Source organism: Bactrocera dorsalis, chromosome 1 (genome assembly GCF_023373825.1).
Source record: "Bactrocera dorsalis isolate Fly_Bdor chromosome 1, ASM2337382v1, whole genome shotgun sequence".
Taxonomy (NCBI): Eukaryota; Metazoa; Arthropoda; class Insecta; order Diptera; family Tephritidae; genus Bactrocera; species Bactrocera dorsalis.
The window spans coordinates 43,558,839-43,582,203 of NC_064303.1; the positions used below are offsets into that span (position 1 = coordinate 43,558,839).

At 34.8% G+C, this 23,365-nt stretch overlaps 1 protein-coding gene and 1 long non-coding RNA gene across 3 annotated transcripts in view; both read right to left on the minus strand.

The window, feature by feature from the left end:
- Positions 1-23,365, minus strand: part of LOC125780329 (uncharacterized) — a 282,319-nt gene that overhangs the window by 57,281 nt on the left and 201,673 nt on the right. The gene's annotated exons all lie outside the window — the stretch shown is intronic.
- Positions 9,317-13,592, minus strand: LOC125775721 (uncharacterized). The gene is made up of 4 exons (XR_007421328.1): positions 10,393-13,592; positions 10,018-10,328; positions 9,647-9,797; positions 9,317-9,589 (listed from the first exon to the last, which is right to left on the minus strand). It is a non-coding gene; the product is annotated as an uncharacterized LOC125775721 (long non-coding RNA).

Sequence of the window (23,365 nt, forward strand, 5' to 3'; positions counted from 1 at the left end):
CACTTCTGCTCTCTGAGAGTACTCGTCAACAACTCGGTATAAGGGAACTGTGGGACGGCATTTCAAACTCCTTACATGTAGCTGCAACCGAAACCATTGGTTTTCGGAAAATGCAAAAGAACAGCTGGTGCGACGAAGAGTGCCGTGTCGCAGCGGAGAGAAAACAGACTGCCTACCTCGCAATATTACTTGGATGAATAATGAGGAAGATATTGATGTCCCAAATTTTCATTGTGTTGCAAAATTCAAAAGACCTGATCGTCGAGCTGCAGGTGTAGCTATATTTCAAAATAACACAGATACATCTAATATTGTCAGTTCACAGATGGATATACGGGCATGTGCTGGAAATCACGCGATTTCGTTCCGTTTCCGAAATTGCAAATCGCATGAATTAGTTTGGGGTGTGCTGAATTCCACGCGATTTCAGTGAAGTTCGAAGTTAAGTTCGGAACAGCTGATTGTCAGAGAAAAGAAAAAATTTGTTTAATTTTGAGTTGAAGATTTGTGTTAAAATGAGCGTTTTCATTCTTTCTGCTTATTTATTGAATCAAATGAACTGGAAAAGTGATGAAAAGGTTGCGCGACGACTTTTAAGAGACCACTCCAATCCTTTGGATATTCCAGAGCCTGTGTAAGTGCATGCGCAAGGCGTTCTATTAAAAATTAAAACACAACATCTTCTTGCAGTTTTATTTCGTACTACAGGATAAACAAAGAGGGTTTTCGGAATGTAGTTAACGATATTAAGCCTTTAATACATCTGTCGTCCATACCTGTTGAGTTGAAATTAGCAACCACGTTGAGATTTCTTGCGGAAGGAGGATTCCAACGGTCTATTGGAAAGGATTCACATATTGCATGTGATAGGACGACGGTGTCAAAAATTTTAAAAGAGATGTTAAACGTTTTAGAGCGACCACAATGTCCAAAGTGGGTAAAGTTTGGAAGGACACATTATGAAGTTCGTCAGTGCAATTTACATTTTTACAACAAATTTGCTATACCTGGCGTTATTGGCTGCATCGACGGGACTCACATCAAATTACTAAAACCTTGCGACAATGAGCATTTATATTTAAATAGGAAAGGTTGTTTTAGCGTCAATGCTATGATAGTAAGTTAAATAATATGGCTTTCATACTATTGTATATACAAAATTAATATTTACGCTTTTGCAGGTATGTGACTATAAAATGAGTATAACAGCTGTGGATGCGTGCCACCCCGGATCAAGTCATGATGCTTTTATTTTCAATTTATCCAATTTAAAACAGTCTCTTTTATCCAGTTTTCAAAGCGGTGACCACAGCTCCTGGTTACTAGGGGATTCAGGCTATGCGTTAGAACCATATTTACTCACACCTTATCGCAATCCGACTGCTGGAACATCGCAGCATAAATTTAATTTGCAACATGCTAAAGCTCGTAACATCGTGGAAAGAGTAATTGGGATGCTTAAAAGTCGCTTTAAATGTTTGCAAACTGTTTTGCCATACACCCCACAGAAAGTTGTTAAAATTATTAACGTATGCTGTGCTTTTCACAACATATGTCGATTTTATAATGTTGATGATTCCATGTATGCGTTTTCCGAAGAAGTAATCGATGATGACCCTGCTGAAAATAATAGCAGTCTTGAAACTACCGCGACAAATATCAGGGATCAAATTGCAAACAATTTAATGCAAACACTTTCAATTTCATAATTTTTTTTTTATTGAATTGTTTGGTAGCAAAATAAAAAGACTTAATATACTTCAATATTAGTTACAGAAGGTGCTTGCTTTGCATTTCAAGAACTTAATATACTACTTGCATTGGGATACTTAAAAATAAGAATTTAATGGTATCTATCACATTTATATTACAGTTAAAAAAATAAAATTTAATTTATCACATTGCTTATACTAAAATAAAATTTTTTCAATTCTTCGTTTATACAGGATTATTCAGCACATGTCAGCACGATTTCGCTGACAATTTCATGCGAAAACGAATTGCAGCACATGCCCGATAGTCTTTTGTAATTCACAATCATGTGCATTTCATGTATCGTTAGTAGGAGAAATTTGTATAGTAAAAATGTACAGTAGAAAATGGTCAGGAAATTGTAATAGTTGCTATTTATATCTCACCTAATCAAAGTATTAAGAACGTCATCGAATTCATCCATGAGAATTTACTAATTTACACTGAAGCAGGATCTGCTCTCCTCAAGCGGAACTTTCATACATTGCCAATGATTTTGAGCGGAGAATCATTCTAGAGTACGAAAAATATGACGATCAGTCTGAGCACAACACAGCAGAATAATGTACACACATTTATAATTAATTTGAAATGGATTGAATGTATGTAGTTCAAAAATATCAATTATATGTATCATAAATATTATTACTTTATGAATATAGAACAAAAAAAAACTTGTATTTCGTAGTATTAATCTTGCCCTGGTGAAGTTTTCACTTCTGTCGTGTGGTCATAAGCACACACACTTTTTTTTTTAGTGGTTTAGCTATTGTTGCATAATTTCCTATAAATTTCCTATAGTATCCCGTTAATCCTAAAAATCCTCTAAGTTGTCGTAACGTCTTGGTATATGGATAGTTTTTTATTGTTTCTAGTTTTTTGGGATCAGTTTTTATAACTTTATAGGATACAACGTATCCTAAAAATTCAACCTCGGTTTCTATAAATTTGGATTTCTCTATAGATATTTTCATATGGGCTTCTTCGAGGGTTTGTACTATATACATATTTCAAATGAGATATACATATGTTCCTTTAGAGTTTTTGAATATACTATTATGTCGTCAACATATACGTGACAAAATTTTCCTATAAATTCATGTAAAATATTATTCATTGCTCTCTGAAATATACTTGGAGCATTTTTAAGTCCAAATGGCATTCTTAGGTATTCATATTTTCCGTTATTTACAGAAAATGCTGTTTTTTCTATATCGTTTTCTTCCATCAATATCTGATGAAATCCAGACTCTAAATCTATTGTGGAAAAGTATTTTGATTCTCCCAAATTAAAAAGTATCACCTCGGGATTAGGCATTGGGTACCTGTCGGTTATTGTTTTTTCATTAATTTTTTTAAAGTCGATGACCAGTCTTAATTTCGGACTACCATCTTCATTTATTCCTTTTTTTGGAATGTCCCAAATGGGAGAATTATACGGGCTTTTACCATGTCGTATAATCCGTTTTGCGAGTAAACTTTCGAATTCCTTATCAAAAAACTTATTTGCAGATATAGAATAAGGATATTGTTTGAACCATATAGGTTTGTCATCCTCAGTTCTAATTTCTGCTTTAATATCTGTTCTAAAAGGTAAATCCATGTTCACGTTTTGATGAGCTTTATTTATTATTTTAATAACATTCTCTCTTAGCAATGGAATGTTAAAAAATTTCGTTTCATTATTATTATAGTTATACGTGTCAGCAACTTCGTTAGAAATTTCAACATTATTTATTTTTAAAGTGTTGTGAGCATTTGCTTCATTAATTTTTCTATCCTTGGTATCATTTTTGCTAATATTATCATTGACGGGTGCCTCAGGACTTTTTTGTCCCAAGGGGTTTGGTATAATTAAATCATTGAGAAAATTTATTTTCTCTGTTTTATTATTCCCATAAATCAATTTTCTATTCGGAACATCAATTGTCGCTCCGATTTTATTTAGTTTTTGTATCGGTTTTAATAACATACGGCAAATCGGAGTTTACCCTTAAATAATGGTTCTCACCAATATTATTAATTCGTTGAATTTTTGGTTGAGGTTGTGTGTTTATTTGTGCACTTTCAATTGACCTTTTTGGTATATTTGTTGGCTGATAATTGGTCTGCCAATTATAGCTGTAATTATATGTTAATTTCCACGCACTCACCGCTCTGGATTTTATCAAAATGGAGAAAACACAAGAATTCCGCAAGAATTTCACAATCGGTTTTTATTGAAAAAAAGAAGGTGTTCCGATATCTTTATCACAACCTTGGAGTTTAGAAGTTTAAGATATGTACATAAGTGTTAAAAAAAGAACTGGATATTCGCAAAAATTGGTAAACGTTGAAAAGAACTGGATATTCGCACAAATTTGTAAACGTTGGAGCTCGGGTTGTATCGCACGGCTATATCAGCGGATCGCAAAAAAGGAAGTGAAGACGAACTTGTTTCTCCGCCCCTTTTGCTCCCTTTCGGTTGAGGTGAAAAATGTAGTGATAATGTCGTTATGTGTGGTGTGGATTGTAGGTGGTGTAGAGATGAGTGTGGTGAAAGAAGCGTGCTAGTGACGTATGTATATTTGAATGCGGGATTATTGTTGTGGTTAGGTGTTCGGTGTTGGTTATGTGTTGTGTGGGGCAGGAGACGCTCATTTAGCCATCCCGGCCCCCCTAGGCGAATATTTCAGCCTAGAAGTCGTTGCAACTGCTGGAGCGTGGCTACAACGTTGCTTAGGCCTGAGGTGCGGCGCGGACGGGGCGTTTGTTGCTGGCGTCGTGTCGACGTCCCATTCTGTTGCCGCCGGATACGGGTGGATGATGTGGTTGGCTGTCGGCGCGATCGTTCATTCCGGCTTATTGGCGGTTGTCGTACTGCACCACGATGGCGGCTACCAGATTGTTGACCGATGTCGGGTCTGGTGGTTCGGTGCAACATGGTGTGGTGCGGCCACATACATATCTGGCACACGTTTCCCGAGGTACACTCCTGGGTAGTGTGGGTAGGTGCCAGACAATTGAGGCAGTGGCCGTGTGCCTGGACGACGCGCAGCCTTTGTTGTGGTGGCAAACCTTTAAAAATTGCGCAGTGCATCAACCGGTGTGGTCGACGGCATATTGGGCACCTGATGCGCTGCGGCTCTGCTGCTGATATGGGCGTTGACGGCAGTGCTCGGTTTCCCGGAGGACCCGTTGATGTGGTGGTTCGGGGAGCTGCGACTGGGCCAGCCGCGACTGGGGCTGCTGTAACTGGAACTGCCACTTGGCGTGGCACGTGGATAGTCGAGCGAATGGTTGGCTTCGGAGCGAGTGGCATGTCTGCATCCATGTTTATCTGTATGGAAGAGTGTTATTTTAATTGTAAATTTGTTGCATGAAGTGGATATGGGTATGGCTGCCACGTTGTGGCAGAAGTGGAGCGTCAAGTTGATTGACCATTATATTGTTTTGTTTGTTATTTTAAAATATTTATTATAACGGGTTTATTCGAGGGTTTTTTCGTTTAAGTTTCGATGTTATCGGCTGTCGGTAAAAAGCATAGTGTAACGAGCGGTCTTGTTAACTTCCCGGATTGAGTACGGAGATCGACTACGCGAATATGACCGTCGGAGCCTTGGTAAAGCTTCTCTATGCGGCCGAGCCGCCATTCGGTAGGGGGGAGACACTCGTCCTGAATCAGGACACAATCTCCAATCTTTGGCGCATTTTCTGTATTTTTCCATCGGTACCTCTTGTGGAGGTCCTTGATATAGTCTTCCTTCCATCGGCGACTGAAATTATGATGGAGAATTTTAATTCTTTCCCATCTATTTAGTAAGGATAGCGACTCCACGCCTGGCTCAGGTGTGGCCAGAATGGGTGCTCCTTTTAGAAAATGCCCTGGAGTTAGGGCTGTTAAATCGGAGGGATCTTGCGAGAGAACCGTGAGGGGCCGTGAGTTGAGAACGGCTTCGACTTTAGTTAATAATGTAGTGAATTCTTCATAATTAAATTTTTAGCTGCCAGCTATCTTCTTGAAGTGAGATTTGAAGCTCTTTACAGCTGATTCCCACAAACCACCCATATGAGGAGCGCTTGGGGGTATAAATTGCCAATTGATACCTTGCGGGGCGTACTTTTGTACGATGTCAGGTGATACTTGTTTAAAGAAATCCACGAACTGTTTCTCTGTGGCTCGTTGAGCTCCAATGAATGTTTTGCCATTATCGCTCATGATTTTGGATGGGAAGCCACGTCGAGCGACGAAGTGAGCAAATGCCGCGAGAAAAGCCTCTGTCGTCAGATTAGTGCACAGCTCAAGGTGGACTGCCTTTGTCGTGAAACATACAAAGACAGCCACATAGCCCTTCATGAGAGTGGGAGATCTTAGCATGGACGCCTTTATTTGAAAAGGCCCAGCAAAATCGACACCTGTGGTGGTGAAGGGCAGAGCGAAATTGCAGCGTTCAGGTGGAAGTGCTGCCATAATCTGCGTTCGCATTTTTTGCTTATGCATAGTGCAGATCTTGCACATGAAAATGCATTTCTTGATTTGGGGCTTCAGACGTGGGATGTAATACTCTTGTCGCACCATATGTTGCATGAGGCGATGTTCGGCGTGCAGCACTAATATGTGGATGTATTTCAGGAATAATGTGGCAAATGGAGACTTCTCAGGTATGATTATGGGGTGGCGTTCGTTATACGTAAGGCTGGCATTAGCAAGCCGGCCGTTTGCACGAAGCAGACCTTTCGTGTCTATAAATGGGTTTAGTACTAAGAGTGAGCTCTTTTTGTCAATTGGCTTCGATTCTCTTAGCAACCCCAGGTCGCGGCTGAAGTAGCGCACTTGGGTTGATGCGATAAGAGCGACCTTTGCTTTTTGTAAGTCTTGGTGCGTCAATGTATCGCATTGGGGGCAAGTTGCTCCCTTTACCTTAAGTTTGAGTCGCTCTGTGAATTTGAGAATATAGGCGACTACTCTGAGTGCTCGGGGGAACGATGAAAATCGTTCAAGGATGTCATTATCATCCAATATTGTGTGGTAGGTGTCGATTTTTCGACTTTCGGGGGCAATTATGTTGCGCATTGGCGATTGTGGCCAGGAATCGGGAGATTCTGTTAACCACCGGGGGCCATTCCACCATAGGGTGGTGGTGGCGAGATGCAGGGGTTTGGACCCTCTTGTACCTAGATCAGCAGGATTGTCAGCACTGGCAACGTGTCGCCAAGTGGCTGATCCTACTAGGTCAAGTATTTGCGCCGTTCTATTAGAAATATATGTTTTCCACGCGTGTGGTGGTTTTTCTAACCAGGCTAGAACTATTTCGGAATCAGACCATAGATATAATTTGAATTTTGCCATGTTTAAGTGGGTCTGCACTATGGAAACTAGCTTTGCTAGTAGCAGAGCGCCACAGAGTTCAAGTCGTGGTAGACTTATGGTTTTCAGAGGCGCAACTTTTGCTTTTGCCACTAGTAGGTGGCTTGTAGTTGCAATATCGCTTTGTGTGCGCACATATATAGTGGCACAATATGCCTTTTCAGAGGCGTCGCAGAAGCCGTGTAGTTCCACTTTGTATTCGGGGGAATAGTTTACCCACCGTGGAATTTGTATCTGCGAAATGCCGGTCAGATTATTAGCGAACTGGGACCATCTTTCTAAGCGAAGAGGTTTCACTTGTTCGTCCCAGTCAGTTCCGTCTAGCCATAATTCTTGGATCAGGATTTTCGCTTGTATCATAATTGGCGAAAGCCATCCTGCGATGTCAAAAAGTTTTGCCACAGAGGAGAGAATTTGGCGTTTTGTAACGGTGGATAATGCGGATATGGACTCGGTCGTATAGGAAAACTGGTCCGATACCGCATTCCATTGGATGCCTAGAGTTTTTGTGGTACTTTCCTCTTCGAATATGAGGAAATTAGTATCCAACAAATTTTCTTTTGGTATGTCTTTTAATATATTTGGGTGATTTGCCGTAATCTTTTTTAGGGGGAACCCTGCGGTGTTGAGGGCCTTTGTCACTTGCGATAAGAACTCGTATGCTTGTGAGAGGCTGTGGCTCCCAGACAGAATATCGTCTACATACGTTTGTGTTTTAAAGATTTTTGTTGCCAGAGGAAATTCTGACTTTGTGTCTTCTGCCAGTTCGTGGAGTGTACGGATGGCTAGATATGGGGCACAGTTTACGCCAAAGGTAACTGTTTTTAACTTGAAGTCGCGAAGTGGACTATTGGGGGATTTTCGGAAAATAATGCGCTGAAAATCTTGATCGTCTTTATGTACGACTATTTGTCTATACATTTTTTCGACGTCCCCGTTGAATACGTATTTGAATATACGCCAGTTTAGAATAAGCAGCATTAAATCAGGTTGGAGCGTGGGTCCCGTAAACAGGATATCGTTTAGGGAATTCCCCGAGCTAGTAGTTCTTGAGGCATTGAAGACAACTCTGACTTTTGTTGTTTTCTTGTCAGGCTTCACTACTGCATGATGTGGCAAGTAGAATGAGTAATATTTGCCTTTTATGATTTTTTCGCATGGGCTTACTTCCTCCATGTGGTCTAAATGGAGGTATTCTTCTAAGACACCATCATAATCTTGTTTAAGTTCACCTTTTCTAAGTAGGTTTTTTTCCATACTTAGAAACTGCTGTATTGCAGAGGTTCGAGAATGGCCTAAGGCGAGTGTGTCTGGAAATTGTTGTTTTCGAGGTAGTCGTACGACATACCGACCATTATCTGATCTAGTAGTTGTGGCTTTGTAAAAGTCTTCACAATACTGATCTTCTGGTGTTGTACTTGAAATGGGGGGGAGTTCTTCTAACTCCCAAAATTTTCTCAATTGTGAATTGAGATACTCGTTTGAGATTTCTTCAACTTGAGTTGTCATTGTTGTGACTTGTTACTCCTAATAACCTGCAAGACGGGTAGCTGTTAGCAAACCTGTAAGCAACTTGTTATTGTTCACTTTTGCATTCGTTAAAATGTTTATTACTTTTATTCAGAGAGTGGGAAAAAAGTAACACATAGCTATTTGATGTTCAATGGTTATCTCGCTCTAACCAATGACAAATATCGCATGCTGCCTTGTTCTAACAGAATACATACAATTGTTAGCCAATCTCTTCACAGTATGTTACCAGTATGTTACGGGTAACAAATTAATTTGTTAGCGCATAGCTAACCTATGTGTTATGGATAACAAAAAGTATTTGTTACCCGAATATCTGTTAGTGTTATTATTTTGGTTATCAGTTTGTTACCTTCAACATATAAGCATGTTAGCAAGAACAAGCAGTAACAAGATTATCTGTTACCTAGCATCTGTTATCTAGCAAATTCAATTCTTTTAAATAAAACTCAGTTTTTTTTATTATTTCGCTTTATTTAATAATAAAATCAAAATAATCAAATATTTACTTAAACTAATAATTTGCCTATTATTGTTACAGAAAAATAATACAAATTAAGTTTATTTCAGTAAAAAAATTATAATTCTAAAAATTCAAATTTGTAAAAGTAAAATTAGAAACTTCAACTTAAAACTAATGTGTACAACTTATAACTAATTTATACAACTTAAAACTAATATGTGCAACTTAAAACTAATTTATACAACTCAAAACTAATATTTACAACTTAAAGCTATTATGTTTAACTTATAACTAATATTTACAACTTAGAACTAATTTATACAACTTAGAGCTAATATTTACAACTTAAAACTAATATATATAAGTAATAATGTGAAACCTTATATTAATTTTGCCTTAAGCTTATGTTTTTTTTTGCTTAAAACGATTGTGGCTTAAGGCCCAAAATCTCCGGAGCTCCCCACAGATGGTGTTTTTATCCTTGTCAGGAAATATATCTAAAATGAAACGTTATAAGTTAAGGCATTCAAATATATAACAGTAAAAAAACCTACCAAAAACTAACCCTACGCACTTTAGTTATAGTAGGGATTCCTTCTCCTTGCGCCCCTCTAAATTGTAGTGGTACATCAAATCGTCGGAAAACATACGCAGTACGCCGTCAACACTGCCTTTTGCGCCCTTCGACTTCAATATTAACCGCATCTGTAAAAAAAAAAAAATTACAGTAAATTCCTTATCAAAAAAATTATTTGCAGATATAGAATAAGGATATTGTTTGGACCATATAGGTTTGTCATCCTCAGTTCTAATTTCTGCTTTAATATCTGTTCTAAAAGGTAAATCCATGATGAGCTTTATTTATTATTTTAATAAACTACAAATTATATTACAATCGCATAATATTTAAAAACGAAATATTTACCATAGCATCCGTGCTTTCCTTTTGTGAAAGTTTTTCTTCCACGAAGCGCACGTGCTCCTCCGATGACATGGGCAGTTTCGAAGCGAGCTCCACGTAATGCTAGTCCTCCAAGTCACCGGTGATGCGGCATTCGCGCAATAACTTACTTTGCGCCTGCACCTCGGCCTTTTCTGGCATCTAGAAAATTAAAATATAAAAATTTGTTTCTGTTTTAATTTGGTAATGTAATACCGCGTTACTTACTTTGTCTGTTAGGGACTTTTCAATTGCAGTGAGACGGGTCTCAATGGCATCCAGCTTCTGGATTATATCTGAAAAACATAAATGTAGTTTTTAAAGCAAATACTAATATATTTATATACTAATTCATTATACCTGCATGACCGCCAGACGATGTTGACGGTACCACAATTTGTGATGCTTCTAATGGAGGAGCGCAAACGAGATTGTAAGATATTTTTTTAAACACTCTATCTGTAAACAAAATATTATTAATATTTAAGTTCAATACAACCTCTATGGGGGCTCAACGGTTGTGAGCATTCCACTTCGGAATTCATTTCTTCCACGAGGTCATCGAAATTCATTCTTTGAAAAATCATAAAAAAGGTGATGAATGAGTGGGACTAAAAGAATTTTATCATCTATAGGTATGGAAAAATACTTATATTTAATATCTAACCTACTTAAAACTACCTCATTTTCTGAAATTTTACCTATAAGTATGCCTAAATCTGCAGAAGCAACTGGCTCTTGAAAATAATCGTAAGAAAAAAGAAGGCCTATAAAAACATCGCCCTCTATTTTTTCGCCAATGAGTTTTATAGGCCCTGTTTTCTCTGAATAACAAAAGCTATCCTTATCCTTTTTAAAATCTAACGAAAATACCCCAAATTTTGAAACTTTACTGGAAGCTGCATACATATTCTTTCTCTCATAATATCTATTTTTTAACTGCTGCAATACTTTATCCGCCTTTTTTATCATTTTCTTCAATGTTTGCATATAATTCTCAAACTTATATGCGGAGAAATTATCAATAGCGTCAAACCGTCTTACGCAGTCAGTTAACTGATTAAGTGTTCGCCGTGTATACTTGAAAACAAATTAACAAATTCTTGCAAAATTTTGTCAGCTACATTTAATTGGTGTTCTTCTGACTGCTCATACGAAAGAAGTCGAATTGCGACGTGAAGCAAAAGAAAATGATAATACAGGCATTCATCAATGCAGTCTTTTAAAACAAATATACCTGTATATAACAAAAATTGTCGGAACTCTGTTGATTTCCAATTGCTTATTTCATTAAAGTCACGCACTATTCGACAAAATTCGGACGGCACATATTTTGACAAATAACGCAGCTTCTCATTCATTACGGACATATTTCCTTTAGAAATAAGAAATTTTAATAATTTTTTCATTACACCTAAATCTACTAAATGCATTGGTTCCAAAGGAAACTGTGAAACCATATTAAAATTTGCAGATTCTAATATAATTTCTTTCTCCCTATACTCTAATCTATGATGTTCCCCATCTCTACTAATTCTAAAACTTTCATCAGTTCGCGCTGATCCCACATTGGTTGAAAAACTAACTCTACCTTTCAGATAAAGACTTGAGCATACACATTTTGGGCAACAATTTTTCCCTGTATGAGAGATAACTCCAGTCACAAAGGCGCGAGCGGGTGAATCACAGGTAAAGGACCTAATATCGAACTGTTTTATTACCTGATTTCTACCTACTTTCAGTCCGTTTACTCTTAGAAGACCTACCTCATTACAAAAATCTTTAAGGAAATCTTCGGGGTTATTTGGTTTGCTTCTTCCTTGGAAGCAGGCAATTAAAAATGGACTAACATAAGGATAATTGGCAATTGAACCCATGACAGGCCACAGACAATTTTTTGACGACTTTATACTTTTACAAAATTTTCTAAGAAGTCAAATTCTTGAGAATTTAAGTTTTCTTCTATTCCAAAATACAAAAACTCTCCAGCTGGTATGGCTTCAACGCAAACTTTTTCTCGCATTGTTCCGAAGAGGGGTTTCGCTGATAATGGCAAGCCATTAACACCAACTTTATCTAAAGTTTGAAGCAGGTCAGTGAGAGCATTTTGAGAAATATTATTTCTAATTGCCCACGCCTTCAATTCGACCACTTTATCGGAGTGGTCCTCAACCTCCTCAACACATTGAAAATCTTCTTCAAACAAATACCTACTATTCGTTTCGTTATCGCTATCACAAAAATCCTTAAATCTATTACCACTTGCTCTGCTGGTGCTTGGTTCATTATCACTATCGAAACTATCATTTGAAACCTCTTGAACAGATTCATTCAGTCTTCGAAATTTTGCCACCGTAGCTTCAAATTTCGATTTTTCCTTGCTCAAGAGGTTCGAAAAGGTTTTCTTATTCATTATTTAAAACTAAAAATTAACTGTATGATAGGATTCAAATATCCACGTCGCAAACTGAAAAAAAAGGAAAAATATTAAGTAGCCATTTAATTAAAAAATACCGATTAAAAATGTGAACTAATTTATAAAATGAAATGTTAGTACTTTATGTTAATAATATTTTAAAGTTTAGTAGTTTATAGCAACAAATATTAGTTTGATAAAGATTTTTGATTTGTTAATACATACTTACAGTATAATATACATTTATATTACAGGAGGAAAATATATTTCAGAAGTGTCTTTTTAAAAGAGAATATCTACTTCTTAATTAATTTTTTTTTAAATGAGACAACATTATAAGTTTAGGACTCACAATTTAACCTTTTTTTACTTGCGAAATATCTTCCTGAGATCAACATCCAAGTAAAGAAGTTGTGTATTTTAGCACTAAGGACAAGACTATATAAATAGTTTAAAAAACTTAAAATGTAAATATCTTTTTTTGAAAAGACTCTCCTAATTTGCTTGAAGTAAACTTGAAAAAGTTTAATTTTAATTTTTAAAATCCTGCTTCGGAGCAGAAATGCGTATGTGTATATCGGAACTATGTCCACTTTTATTCATTATGAATCACTAATGTTGTTTTTATTTTAAACAATTTTAGATATTCTGCATACGAACAAAACAAATGAACATTTTCAGTTATAGAGGAGGTTCTCCAGTTCAAAAATATATATAGTTATACTCGCGGGAATATTCGAGATATTTGCGTTTAAAGCTAAAAATTACCACTATTTGGAGAACGTATTTTTCGATTTAAAATTAATTTTACACTTATATTTCGCATTTTTATGTCCACTAGCACTTCACTAATTCGTGTGATTTTTTTTAATATTAAACTAAGGATTGCATTATTGATTGAACCTCCTCTAACCGACCATACCAATTTTATTCCCGAAATCCTGGGACGGTATTCTAAATTCTACACAATTATAATTGTAACCGCTCAATTCGTCTCAATTTAGATTTTAAATTTACATTTACATATACATATATGTATGTAGATATAACAAAATATTTCACAAAAATTCACTATCAATAATAATAAATATGCACTATTTAACTTTAATAATTTAAAACTTACTCCCTTATTTGTTTGCTGAAAGCAATAGATTTGAATTTTACAAATGGTCCAAATGATTTCTGTAATAGTAAAATTTTTAATTATACACACAACATTCAATTTACAATGCTTACCTTTTTCTCGTTGTTAAGCCTTTTCGTTTTCTCTATATAAAAGAAATTAATAATATATATATATAATAGAAATTAATTATACAATATCAAATTATCATGTAACGAACTTATCTCTTTTAAAATCCAAAATAAACTGCGCTTTTCGTTTTCTTCTTCTTGAAAAATTGGGTATTCGTCTCTCCTATTCTAGCAAGTTAACATTACAATATGTTTAGAATGTCGATAGTTTTTCACTATCTTACTTACGTATTCTCCCATTCAATTGAAAATTCCAGAAAATGTAAGAGTGTTAGTGAACAGCTGAAAATGTTTCTATGTGTTTGTGCAATCTGTTACCTCCGTCTTGCAGGGTATGTGGTTGGTTTCTTTGCAAATGATTTTGTTTATTTGTTAATTGGATTGATTGATCCACTTCCATAGGTTCTGGGTGATTGGCATACCTTTGGTATGAATTATTATTTGGGTACCTTAAGTTATTCTGAAAATTCGAATATCTTCGGTTAGCTTGAGGATGGTTTCGTGAACCAATTTCATGGTTGTTTTTGGTAAATTGCAAAGCAAATTGCGATCGAATGAAGTTCTTGTGCTTTAGCAAGAGCATTTGGCAAATCGGTAGGTGTTAATGTAAATAGTATTTGGTTTAGAGGGTAATTTAATCCAGTTATAAAAGTTCTTAACGCGGCTTCTCGATTCTTGATGTTTAATTGTTTTGTAATATCTGAATTTATTTTTATTTATTAGTAGTGTCAATTTCTGATTGACTTCATTATAATAATCAATTAAGGATGTCGATCCTTGTCTCATAACGCTCATCTCTTGATCAATTACGTGAATTGGTCGTCTGTAGGCGTAAGCAAAATCTAATCTCGCAAATATTGCTTCTAAATCCAAAACTGTACCATGATTAGTCAACATGTCATTGGCATTACCTACAATCTTATTTCGGAGGATAGTTAGTGCTCCAAAATACCTTCCACTACCTTCAATATATAGGCTCATCGAATTCTTTGCAGCTTCTCTCCAGCTGACATAAAATTTACCGGAGAATTCTGGCAAAGACTTTATTATGTCTAAATTTTCGTCACACGTTATGGAATCATTAATTCCTTGAGTTTCATACTCAGTTATACTTATGTGCCGCATCTGTTAGAGTTTTAATTCTATTGCTCAACTGAGCTACCTCAGTTCTTAAATTTGCGGTTTGTGTAGCTATTAATCTAGTCTACAGTAAAATTATTGACTGCCATTTTGAGATTTGTAAAATTATCTTGTTCGCTTAAAAATTCTTTATTCCTATCGCCTCTTTTTTATAATCGTTATTTTTCGGGTTTGCCTTTTTTTATATATTTGTGAGTTTCTCCACCGGACCGGAGGGTGCCTTTTGCGGTAGTGAATCGCGAATATTTTATTATTTGGCTGGTCGAGCTTTCATTTAAAATTTTTAAGATTTAATTTGTTATAATTTGTATATATTTGATATAAAATTTTTTTATTTTTATTTTTACACACGGACGCTTGTGAGTGGCATGATTATTATTTTTATAATACTCACAGTAAACAATTTTTTTTACTTAATATTAGTGGGTTTATTTCCCATTTAATTAATAAATATAGGCCTTACTTACAACTAATTTTATGTTGTTGCTTCTACTGCTGCTGTTGTTACTGTTGCTGTTGCTACTGTTGCGGCTATTGTTGCCTTTGCTGCTGCTGTTGCTTTTTGAGTAGAATTTTGGCGGTTGGTTCTGGGATGGTCGTCGTTGGCGGCCGTGTATAAGGTTTAGATGAAATAAGATGTTTTTGGCGAAATTTCTGATTTACAGAAATTTTTTGATTCTTTTGTTTTTATGGGGGGTTATCAGCGTTTTTTTATGTAGATGTCTTATGGATCCACACAATTTCTTTTACTTCTTTGAAATTTTCACAAATGTTCATAAATGTTCACTTTCAGTTTTTTCTTCAATTCAAACTTTGAAATCACTTTATATTTGCCGTTGTAGTTTTTTGTTTTAATTTTTTTATTTATTTTTTTTTTTTGTTGTAACGCGTACGTTTGCTTGTTGTCCGCCCGTAATCTGTTTAGACGTGGTGCGTTCAATTGACAATTGGTGGCACAAACACACACTCGAAATTTTTTCAATATTTTTCTAAGTGGCGCTGAGATACTTTGCCGTTAATTGCTTAGCGCATTTCTAATTGCTACCGTACGCTTTGAGTAACACACTAGTATTTTTGTATTTCTTTTCTCGCGAGTTTGCGATACTTGTTTGCGTTTTTTGTTTTGGTCCAACAGGAGTTTACGTGTCTCCTGGCAGGATCGCCAATTAATAACTCCGTCGAGTTCTCGTGGGCAACTACGGGCAACTGCCTCGTTTTCTTTTTTATATTTTCTTATATACATTATTTTGCTTAAGTCTAGATACAAATATTAATCTTACATTCTAGGAAGTATATCTACAATCTACTTGAGATGGGACATATGTTACAAGTGGAAAGATTCATCTTACAATCTATGAATTACATTTTGGGACCACCTGAGGCGGACAGTATTAGCAAAGTACATATAATGTTTCAATACAGACCATATGGGTCGTAAGTGTCATGTTACATATTTATGTCAGATAAAGAATATGTTCATGTAATATGAACTGGTGGTATTAACTTGTATGTTATGTATGCGATATTTGTGTGCCAATGTCATATGCACATATTTATGTATGTACATATGACAAGCGCGCCCATGATACTATTGATAAGTGATAATATGATTTGAATTCGCGAAAGCGAACATAAACACATATGGTCATGATACATGTGAATATAAGTTTTGAATGATAAAATGTACGATTAATGTACATTTATCACTATTGTAATACATTTCATTTTTTTAATAATATTATGATAGTTTGTTATATACATATGTAATGAAGTGTACACATAGGTATGAATATATCAAATACAAAAAAAAATTAAAAAATAGGTTTTATTTTCACATTTACTACGAATATTGCATTGAAAAAGTGATTTAATTCAAATTTATTCAAGTGCACATGTATTCATTAATATGCACAAAAAGAATTCATACGAATACACATGTTTGCATATAAACGTATAAAAATATAAGCAAAAGAGCGAACATACGTCTGTTAGAGCAATATTCAGCATAATTTTTATTTCACGCTCATCTCTGTTCAAGCGAAAATGTTAAAATTTCTCCTACCGAGCTGGCAGTGGTGAAACTCCCTCATCTCGACCGAGTTAGCCAAAAATATTTTTACGATCTCCGCGCCGTGAACCTTCTCTATGATAAACGTTCTCTAATATTACGGCTGGCAATGTCCTTTCGAAAACTTGTTTATTATACAGGATAACTTCAAAAAATTTGGCGACGTTATGACCTCCGAATAAATTATCAATGTATACATTTTCTTTCTCCGATTATTGATGTGCAATTAATTTAAAAGAATTATTCGTAATTAAAATACTTATCAAATAAGAGCTTATTTATTGAAACGCCTCGAACATTCTGGCAACGGGTGTATGAATTAGCCCCCACTGAATTAACCCCCACCGGGCAAAATGACTTAAGCCCCACCAATTTTACAACAAAATTAAAAATGGCGGAAAGTGGGGCTAAAGTCATTTTCGTGGGGATTAATTCTTTTTTTTTTTTAGTGGGGATTCTGTCATGTAAGAACCCCCACGTTTGGTGGGGATTAATTCATTTTGATTGGTGGGGATAAAAGCACTTTCGTGAGGTTTAATTCATTTTAATTCCTTTTACGAAAGGTTAAAATCACTAATAGTCCACATTTCGTAAAAAGAGAAACCGTAATTTTGTAAATTATGAAATAATAGAAGGGAATTTTACGAAAGGTTAAAATCACAGTGTACATTTCGTAAAAGGAGAAACCATAATCTAAAATAGAAACAGAGAGTGTGGCAAACAATTTTAATAAATTTAAATGCCCTTTTTGTCGTCAAGATGTTGACGAATATTTACATATTTTTCTTTAATTATTTTCTTTTTCTCACATTTTCATATTTTCATTTAATTCTTAACCTTTTTCTTTTGAAATATTACATACATATGTATAATTGAATTTTTGTTAAAATTTTGATTTAAAAACTTGAAGTTTAAAGCAAGCAAAATAAATTAAAAATGAAGTAAAGTGGGGCTAAAGTCATTTTCGTGGGGATTAATTCCTTTTTTTTTGTGGCGATTCTGTCATGTAAGCACCCCCACGTTTGGTGGGGCTTAATTCATTTCGATTGGTGGGGATAAAATCATTTTCGTGGGGTTTAATGCATTTTTTTTCGTGGGGATTCCGTCATTTTTGGTGGGGAAAGATTCACTGGGAAATTGGTGGGGCTTAAGTCATTTTGCCCGGTGGGGGTTAATTCAGTGGGGACTAATTCATACACCCTCTGGCAACTACGAATACCGCTGGTTACCCTGAAAGACGGGTAGCTGTTAGCAAACGTGTAAGCGACTTGCTATTGTTCACTTTTGATTCGTTAAAATATTTGTTACTTTTGTTCAGAGAGCTTTTTGCTGTTCAATGGTTATCTCGCTCTAAAAAATGGCAAAATCGTATGCTGCCTTGTTCTAACAGAATACATACATTTGTTAGCGAATTTCTTAACAGTATGTTACGGGTAACAAATTCTTTTGTTAGCACATAGCTTACCTAAGTGTTATAGATAACAAAAGGTAGTTGTTACCCGAATATCTTTTAGTGTTATTATTTTGGTTATCAGTTTATTACCTTTAACATATAAACATGTTAGCAGGAACAAGCAGTAACAAACATATCTATTGCCCATTTGTTACTTCTAGCAAATTCAATTCTTTTAAATAAAACTCAGTTTTTTTATTATTTATTTTTATTTAATAATAAAATCAAAATAATCACATATTTACTTAAACTAATAATTTTCCTATTATTATTACATTCGGCAGAAAAATAATACAAGATGAAGTTTATTTCAGTATAAAAATTATAATTCTAAGAATTCATATTTGTAAAAGTAAAATTAGAAACTTCAACTTAAAACTAATATGTACAATTTAGAACTAATATATACAACTGAAACCTAAAATGTGTAACTTAAAACTAATATATATAAGTAATAATAAGAAAACTTATATTAATTTAACCTTAATTTTATGTTTTTTCTGTTTAAAACGATTGTGGCTTAAGGCCACAAATCTCCGGAGCTCCCCAAATAAAGAAGGGTTATTCAGACCAGCTTTGTTAATTCGCTAGTCGTTATTCGGTAGTTTTTTACATGTATTTTGTTTTTGTAAAATTAAAATTATCTAAAATGAAACGTTATATATACTAGTAAAAAAACCTACCAAAAACTAACCCTACCCACTTTAGCATTAGTAGGGATTCCTTCTCCTTGCACCATAGCATCCGTGTCTCCTCTTTCGATGACATGGGCAGTTTCGAAGCGAGCTCCTCGTAATGCTCGTCCTCCAAGTCACCGGTGATGCGGCTAATAGGGCCCATACACGACACACATGTGCGTTCGATCTGTGTGAATTCGCCTCGCCCATACACGACACACAAGTCCGTTTTGCGTTCTTCACACAGTGAAAATGTGGGGCAGGCAAGCGGAGCATTTCTTCGAATTAATTTCTAGTGTAGCACTTTTATAGATTTCTTTTTATCTCGATAATAAGTTATTCCAACTTTTATTTTTCTCAATTTTATTTTTATGTTTATAACTTTCCGTTTGCCAAGTTGCCAATTCATTTATGAGATCAATAAATTCTGATACGAAATCTTTATTTAGAAGCTTTAAACAATCGATTTTTGTTTTTTGCCTAAATCTCTTTAAAAATTATCTAACAATATTTCCCCAAAGTTATAGATCGGAATTCGAAATATTGTCGAAGCTAGAAGGGAAATAGTGACCGAGCGACTAACAGATATATGAACACTTGGGCAAAAAGCAAATACTTTGAAGCTTTCTCGGTTTTTCATTTTTACGATTATTCTTAATTGGCGGCAGGATAGAAAAAAAACTGAACGTCTTATGGAATTAGGGCAAATTTTATTATCATTAGCATACAATTATCTTCTATTTAAACTAAAAAAAAATAAAGAAAAGTCAAGTTTGAACATATTTTTAAACAACGTAAAGTACAATTTTTTGGTCAAAAAATTGTTTTCATTTAAAAAAAATAATTAAAAAATTGTATACTTTTTTTGAATTTTCTTAGTTTAACTAGAAGATAAATTATTAAAAAATATGAATCTCTTTGAATTTTTTGTTTCCGATAGAAATTGCGACCTGCATCCTGCCCGCCGTACGAAAAATGCATATGCGAAACCTATCGGGCAATTGCTTCCCAAAGGCAGAATATAAAAAATTTCGTATGCAAAAAAATTGTGAAAGATGTTCAGATATATAACTATAAAGCATAGAAATTTCACTTGAATCAATTATTTCTTTCCCTCCCAAAAAAACGATTTTTTGAAGCCTCTAAAGCAGGCTCCTCCCTTAACACTTGCCATTGTTCGTCCGCGATCTTCACTGGTCGGCGACACGAGAGAAATGAGATTTTGTGCGCACACAACGCCATACACGACACACATGTGCGCGCACCGATCGTAAAAAATCAAACAATTTCGCGAACCTGGATCACACACATACCGATCGAAGGCACTTGTGTGTCGTGTATGGGCACTTTCATTGAATGGTGACACGGCATTCGCGCAATTATTTACCCTGTCTCTGCACCTCGGCCTTTTCTGGCATCTAGAAAATTAAAATATAAATAAAAATTAGCTTCTATTTTAATTTGGTAATGTAATACAGCGTTACTTACTTTGTCTGTTAGGGACTTTTCAATGGCAGTGAGACGGGTCTCATTGGCTTCCAGCTTCTGGATTATATCTGAAAAATATAAATGTATTTTTATAAAGCAAATATTAATATATTTATATATTAATACATTATACCTGCATGGCCGCCAGACGATGGTGACGGTACCACAATTTGGATGATTCTACTGGAGGAGCGCAAACGAGATTGTAAGATTTTTTTTAAACACTTTATCTGTAAAAAAATATTATTAAAAAATGAATAAAATTTATGTTCAATACAACCTCTATGGGGGCTCAACGGTTGTGAGCATTCCACTTCGGAATCCATTTCTTCCACGAGGTCATCGAAATTCATTCTAATGAAAATCATAAAAAAGGTGATGAATGAGTGGAACTAAAATAATTTTATCATCTATAGGTATGGAAAAATACTTATATTTAATATCTAACCTACTTAAAACTACCTCATTTTCTGAAACTTTACCTATAAGTTAGCCTACTTCTGCAGGCTATATAAATAGTTTAAAAAAATTAAAATGTAAATATCCTTTTTTGAAAAGACACTCCTCATTATCTTGAAGCAAGCTTGAAAAAGTTTAATTTTAATTTTAATTTAATTTGTAATATCCTGCTTCGGGGCAGAAATGCGTATATGTACATTCGAGCTATGCTCACTTTTATTCATTATAAAACATTAATGTTGTTTTTATTTTAAACAATTTTAGATATTCTGCATACGAACAGATATCTTGGACGAACAAATGAACATTTTTAGTTATAGAGGAAGTTCTCCAGTTCAAGAATATATAGTACATAGTTATACTCGCGGGAATATTCGAGATATTTGCATTCAAAGCTTAAAATTACCACTATTTTAAGAACGTATTTTTTGATTAAAAATTAATTCTACATTTAAATTTCGCATTTTTATGTCCACTAGCACTTCATTAATTCGTGCGAATTATTTTTAATATTAAACTTATTGTTCAACTATATCTTTTAACATTAACTAAAGGATTGCAATAATGATCTGAAGAACCTACTCTATCCGACCATATCCATTTTATTCCCGAAATCCTAGAACGGTATTCTAAAGTCGACACATTTAAAATTGTAAGCGCACAATTCGTTTCAATTTAGATTTTAAATTTTTTTACATTTACATTTGTATGTATTTTTAATTCAAATAGTTATTACATAATCTATAATAACTATTATTTTATGCACTATTTACCTTTAATAATTTAAAACTTACTCCCTTATTTGTTTGTTATACGCAATATATTTGAATTCTCCAAATGATCCAAATGATTTCTGTAACATTAAAATTTTTAATTATATACACAACATTCAATTCACAAAGCTTACCTTTTTTCCTTCTCTTTTTTTGGTTTTCTCTATATAAAAAAAGTTAATAATATATAATAGAAATTAGTTATAAAATATCAAATTACCAAGTAACAAACTTACCTCTTTAAAATCCAAAATAAACTGCGTTTTTTGTTTTCTTCTTCTTGAAAAATTGGGCATTCGTCTTTCCTATTCTAGCAAGTTAACATTACAATATGTTTAGAATATCGATCTCTATCTTACTTACGTATTCTCCCATTCAGTTGAAAATTCCGGAAAATGTAACAGTATTAAGGCGCCCATATACGACACACAAGTGCGTTCGATCCGTATGTTTACGCATGCGGTTTACTCGTGTATGGGCTCAGTGCGCGCACATGTGTGTCGGGTATGGCGTTGTGTGCGCACAAAATCTCATTTCTCTCGTGTCGCCGAACAGTGAAGATCGCGGACGATGGCAAGTGTTAAGGGAGGAGCCTGCTTTAAAGGCTTCAAAAAATAGATTTTTTGAGGATTTTTTTGGGAGGGAAAGAAATAATTGATTCAAGTGAAATTTCTATGCTTTATAGTTATATATTTGAACATCTTTCACAATTTTTTTGGATACGAAATCTTTGATATTCTGCAATTGCCCGATACGTCTCGTATGTGCATTTCCATACAACCCGCCAATTAAGAACAATTGTAAGAATGAAAAACCGAGAAATCGCGCTTCAAAGTATTCGCTTTTTGCCCAAGCGCTCATATATCTGTTAGTCGCTCGGTCACTATTTCCCTTCTCGCTTCGACAATATTTCGAATTCCAATCTGTAACTTTGGGGAAATATTGTTAGATAATTTTTAAAGAGATTTATGCAAAAAAAAATCGATTGTTTGAAGCTTCTAAAGCAGACTCGCCCCTTACTAAAGATTTCGTATCAGAATTTATTGATCTTATAAAAAATGAATTGGCAATTTGGCAAACGAAAAGTGATAAACATAAAAATAAAATTGAGAAAAATAAAATTTGGAATAACTTATTAACGAAATAAAAAGAAATCGATAAAAGTGCTACATTAGAAATAAATTCGAAGAAATGTTCCGCTTGCCTGCCCCACATGTTCATTGTGTGAAGAACGAACGCAAAGTGGATTTGTGTGTCGTGTATGGGCGAAACGAATTCACACAGATCGAACGCACTTGTGTGTCGTGTATGGTCCCTATTAGTGAACAGCTGAAAATGTTTCAATGTGTTTGTGCAACTGTTACCTCCGTCTTGCAGGGTAGTTGATTCCGCCTAATTTTAATCAATTCGAGTTCGTCACAATATCTCAAATCATCGTAATGGTGTAGTAGAGAAATTATCAGCTGATGCAATGTAAACAAATGCACAGTTAAGAAGTGTCCATGTAGAAATGTCAAGGGGAGTGCGGAGTTGAGTTTCTATGTGTTTTAAAAATATCAGGGTACATTTAATTTATAAAAATCAGAAAAAGCGCATTGATGAACT